Source organism: Fundulus heteroclitus, chromosome 22 (genome assembly GCF_011125445.2).
Source record: "Fundulus heteroclitus isolate FHET01 chromosome 22, MU-UCD_Fhet_4.1, whole genome shotgun sequence".
Taxonomy (NCBI): Eukaryota; Metazoa; Chordata; class Actinopteri; order Cyprinodontiformes; family Fundulidae; genus Fundulus; species Fundulus heteroclitus.
This window is the reverse complement of record NC_046382.1, coordinates 4,949,615-4,955,614: the sequence shown is the minus strand read 5'-3', so window position 1 is coordinate 4,955,614 and position 6,000 is coordinate 4,949,615.

Genomic DNA, 6,000 nt, shown 5'->3' with positions numbered 1-6,000 from the left:
GTAGGTCCTCCAGGCGCCTCTGACCTGCTTGCAGTCCGATTTGAGAAGGGGTTTTTCCTCAGAATTCCACAGCTTTCAGCTCCATCTGGGTTTGATTCCCGGTACAGGCTGAAGATCAGAGAAATACAACAGTGCGGTTCGCATGCAGTTTCTTTGCTCTGCTACGGTGATGATGTGTTAAACAAGCAGACGGTAGCTTGGTATTTTGTGTGTTGTTTATCCGGGATTCAGTCAGGGTCTCTGTTTGATGCCGGCCAACGACATTAGCAGACCTGAATCAGCATGGCGGGGCCAGGCACCTTCCCTCAGCTGCTGGCTTGTGTGTCGGTCAGGGCCGACCAAGCCCTCATGGTCCAGGCCTTCTTTGTCTGCGCAGGGAGAGGTGGTCTGAGAGACCTGCTGTAGAGCTGAAGAGGTCTGCAAAGTGAAGAGGACTCTTTGTCTGTGGGAGGGAAGAAGGTTTATAGCAAGAGAGCACCTGCTGAGAGAAGGGCCATCTCAGCTGTGAGGGTCTCATGTTGCAGCAGAGAGGAGTGGCTTCTTTGTTACCTTGTCCATGCTAATTTTCAGAATCCAATCTGAGATCAATTAGGTATCATGGTGTTATTATGGCATACACAACGCTTAAATCTTCTTTCAATAAGCCGTCCGGACCCTCCTTTTATCCCTGATGTTGCTTTCCTCCTCTGCAACTTGGTGTGTTTTCCTCCAGAGTTCGGGTGGTATTCAGCTGGTCTGGCTCCCACGCGGCCGGCATTAGTGCAATCAGCTGTCTCTGGAGTAAACAAAGTCAGCGTGTCCTGGGAGCGGCATGATGAAACAACACGAAAAAAAGCAAGAAAATCTCTGAAGACAACCTCATTAGAGAAGACAATACTTCAGAGTTACCTTGAAAAGACGAGAGCAATTAAAGAAGATAAAAGTAAGAAAGCTAAAAAAGCAAACTAGAGCGGTGTAACGGCAGCATGCAGCTTTCGCGCATTCGCACTAGATCAATGAATGGATGGTTTACTTGTCTTACATGACAAACTGTCAGGATTTGTGTGTACCGTGTCTACTAATTCTCTTCCACAGGTGGCTGTGTGACAGGTGGACGTGGCCCGCACCTGCGGGCTCATTTGGCTACTTTGGCTCAAGCTTAAAAGGAGCGTTCAATCAGCGATGAAGGATGCCAGAGTGTTAAACCATTGTGGTATGCCTAGGCCACTGTCCTATTGACAGTTCTCAATTCCTGAGAGTTTTAATGTTCCTGATTCCAAGCTCTAACTGGTTTGTCTCCGTCAACCTCAGTTCGTCGTGTTCTGGAATTACTCACCATCTTGTCTCCGTGCACTGAAGACCGGTTCTGAACCTGCTGACTCAGATTCTGCTTCTGGCGTTCCCCTCGAGCCCCTTGGTAGTACCAAAACCGGACAAGAGACCCTTTCCTGGATTCACTCTGGCTCCTTCTGCTGCTCCTTGTGCCTGCCTCCGCTGTGGTGCTGCCCGGGCTCCTTGCCTGCATTCCATTGCTAGTTCACCTGTCGCTCAGCCACCTCCCTCATCAGAAAGCATAATCCCTTCTTCCACTCACCCTCCCCGGATAGGTCTCCTATCAATGGTAAGCAGAGCAGCATCAACACACAAATTTCCCTGATTTGACTCGTGTTAATCAGTACCTCTTCTCCCCGCAGTGCTTCAACTCTGACGTTCCGAATTGTTGTGAGCATTTAGATCCATGTATAGCTTATTAATAAACATCATTAAACTGTCTTTGTTCTCCGACTGTGTCTACTTGTGGGCCAAAACACCTTAAAACTATGACACAAAAAAGCAGTAATAATCTATAATCTCACCATTTACAAATGAAAAAATTCTCTAAATAATGTTTTTAGACCTGGCATTCATTATTTTCTATACAAATAAGAAGGTATGTAGTGACTGAAAATGAGATGGGATGTATTGTAGAAAAATTACCCCTAATTGATACATATGTACTTATAATAAATATTCCAAATGAGCGGTAATAAACACATTACCTGCTTTATCACCTGAGGTTAAAAGTGTCCCAGTAAAATGTTTTTTTTTCCCTCCAAATCAGTGTGTCCTCAAAGGACACATTAGGGATTAGGGAACGCTTGGCACCAGGATGTTTATGTGTCCTTTTCAGGACACATAAGCGTGTTCGCGGGTTGCCGCCACGACATGCACCGACAACCTTGCGGCCACAGCTCCGACTAGCCGCCTCAACAACAGAGGCGCAGAACACGGTCATTCAGACTCGATGTCCCCCGCTCCCTCGGGACGTGTTCAAAGCTCTCCAGAGGTGGAGTAAAGCTCCGTCTCACAGGGGACTCCGCCAGACGTTCCCAGCAAACCCTCACAATACGTTTAGGCCTGCCAGGTCTGACCGGCTTCCTCCCCCACCATCGGAGCCAACTCCTTAGGTTTTCTCAGGTTGAAAAGTTATTTCTAGATTGGACAAATTTTAGGAAAACTTCTTGTGAGAAGAACAATTCTGAAATCTGATGATGGAGAAAAATCTTCCACTTTGACCAAAACATTTTCTATCATTTAGATTTTCTAGTTTAACATCTGGATTTACATACTACACATCCAAAAATGTTGCCTTTACCGTGACATGTTTCTCTGAAGATTTACACAACCATCATCATTTCTGTTTACAGACACCACTGTCTTCAAAGTTCTGGTTCAACATTGAAGGATGGAAGTGATGAACTTCAACTGGACATCAGTGGAAAACAGCTTTGATAACAGCTTCAACATCAGCGAGAGCATGAACACCACTCATAGAAACCATAGTGACAATAGTGACTTTGAGATGGTTTTACAAATCATAAAAAGGCTAAACCGGATCAGCATTGGCATTGGACTTCCTTTGACTCTAATAGTGATAGTTGCAGTTTTTCTACAGGTGAGACAAAGAACATAAACCTGTTCAACAATGAATGAGCTGTTGACTTCGTGTCTGCTCTTTAAATAATGGTTCTCTCTCATTTCAGGTGTAAGTTTACCTTTTCTTACCTCTAGAAATGACTGAAATGTTTAAAACAGGAAACATTTTACATGTTAATAATATTCTGGTGTCATTAGTTACTTTTTTCTCTGTTGTCTTTGTTGCAGGTGAAAAAGGATCAGGGTGTCCCAGTCTACGTCATCAACCTTCTCTTTTCTGATCTCATTCAGTTCTGCGGAAGAATTATAAATTTATTTGGCATCCTATCGGCTTAGGCATCATGTTTGTTGGTTTAATGGCAAGTATTGGATTCATGGTCTGTATCTCCTTGGAAAGGTAACTATATGTTTCCCTTTATGCTTCTTTATTGTCTCATATAATCCTGTTAGTCAGCACCTGATAGTCTCCATGGACTAAACAGCTCCATCTGTTATTACAGGTATTTGGTCATCGCCAAGCCACTGTGGTACAGATTCAGGAGAAACATCAAGACTACGTGGTGGTCTGTGTGGTGGTCTGTGTTGTGGTCTGGACTCTGCCTCTTCCAATCCTGCTAACTCGTTGGCTGACTAATGAAACTACTGATTCTACTACTTACTTTCACATCATCGTACCTAGTTTGCTCCTCCTGCCCTTCCCCTCTTCATCTTCTTCTTGGTTGGGACTATTAAAGCTCTGTCTGGAGCCCTCAGTGTCCCAGCAGAAGAAAAAAGACGAATCGTAGCTATTCAGGTTGTGGTGCTGCTAATTTACACTCTGCTTTTTCTGCCCGTGATTATCTTTTACCTGATGACGGAATACAGTTCAATTCTTGATATTGTGGCCTTAGTTTGTGTTTGTCTTAGTCCCCTTGCAGACACAATCCTGTATTTGTTAACTCGTAAAAGCATCCTGGATAAGTTTCTGGCTTCACTCTGTTCTTGTAAAGCATCAGACAATCAGGAGATGAGCAGCAAGGATACTGAAAGCACGACTGCTCCACACACTGAGACTGTTTAGGCTTTAATATCTGGAGCCTCCACAACAATCTACTGTAGCTGATTTTTGGGTTGATTAGCAACTGTTGTAGCCAAAAGCTTTTTATTTTGTCATCTCCTGTTATTCTGTTTAGTTTGCAGGTATTGGTGCAGTTCCAGCTTTCTGCTGCGGCTATCTTTGGGTTAGGTGCATCTCACCCTGAATGGCACTTCCTGTTTGAACCTTCCTGCAGAAGTGGTTGGATCATCAGATTTTTCTGGATATTTTTGACTATTTTTAACTAGGCTTTTGCAGTGTTTGTAAGCTTTATTTGTGCTACTAATTTTTTTCTTATTGCCTGTTTAGATTTCAGGTTACCTGGATTTTGCCTTAAGTTACATATTTTCACTGTTATTTGTACTCTATATATTTCCATCTATTTTGCTGTTGCTTAAGGTTCAAAATATTGTTTTGTTTTAAGAGAGCTGAGGGCGGTTTCCTAAAACTAAGAAAATGGATTAAACCAGGATTTTCCAGATATCCTCGCTGAATTTGGCCTTGACTCAATTTCACCTAAAGCAGGAAGCATATCAGTTACCATGGCGAATATTAACTTTATTGTTAACTTTATAATCATCAATGTGGGCATTGTTGCTGTTCAATTGTGTTTTACAGACTGCTGTTGTTTTAAGTTTAACAGAAAGGCATTTAATAGATTGTTGCATGTTTTGAGGGGATCAGAGACATGGCTGAATAGAAGCGATGGTGTTGTCATGGCCACGCTCACCGGGACACGCTGGCTTTGTTTACTCCGGAGAAAAGCTGATAGCTCTAATGCCGACCGGTGTTGGTGGCCAGACCAGCTGGAATTCCACCCGAACTCTGGAAGAAAGACACGCCGAGGTTGCAGAGGAGGAAAACAACATCGGGGGAATGGAGGATTGACACGAGACAGGCTACTGAAAGGAGAAGATTTAAGCAGTGTCTCCCCTCTGTTGTTATGGGAAACGTGCGTTCCCATAGCAACAAGATGGACGATCTAATGGCTAACGCGGAGCCAACTGGAGTACCGTGAGTGCAGTTTGATGTGGTTCACCGAGACATGGCTGCACAAGGACATACGGACCAGATTGTCTCTGTGGAGGGCTTTCACACCCGTCCGGGCCGACCGGGACATAAGAGCGGTAAGCAGAAAGGAGGGGGCTTGCCATTCTAGTAAACAGCAGATGGTGTTACCCGGGTCACATCACCATTAAAGAACAGCTCTGTAGCCCGGATGTTGAACTGCTGGACGTTGGACTCTGTCCATATCAGCTGCCTAGAGAGATTCCACATGTTATTGCTGCTGTCCTGTACATCCCTCTGTCTGCAAACCCAACATCTGCCTGCAGCATCATACACACCTCCATCTCCAAACTACAGACCCAGCATCCTAATGCCCTCATCATCATGTCGGGAGACTTTAACCATGTCACCATGAACAAAGTTCCATGGGGCGGACATTGATGGGCTCACAGAGTCCATCACGGACTACATCAACTTCTGTGTGGACTGCAATGTCCCAGCTCAGACTGTCACCTGTTACGCCAACAATAAACCTTGGATCACCAAAGATATAAAGGCCATTTTGAATGAGAAGAAGAGGGCGTTCAGAGATGGCAACCGTGAGGAGGTGAGGAGAGTGCAGGGGGTACTCAAACGTAAAATCAAGGAGGCTAAGGACAAATACAGGAGAAAGCTGGAGAATAAACTCCAGACTAACAACATGAGGGATGTGTGGAGTGAGATGAGAGCATCACTGAGTTCCAGAAGTCCACTGGCATGGGGTTGGAAGATCGCGTGGACCGGACCAATGAGCTGAATCTTATTTTCAATAGGTTGGATACTGCTGACCATCCCAAACAACTCTCTATGGCTGGCTTCCCTACAATGACCACTCAACCTCCCACACTCCTCCTCCTTTCAGACCCCTGTCCGCTCTTCACTACCTCAATCCACATCCACTGACGCCACCGCTCCCCCCTGGTTCACATCATGTCCTTAACAACCTGAGTACCTCAACCCTCCCCCTACTGTTACCTCTACAG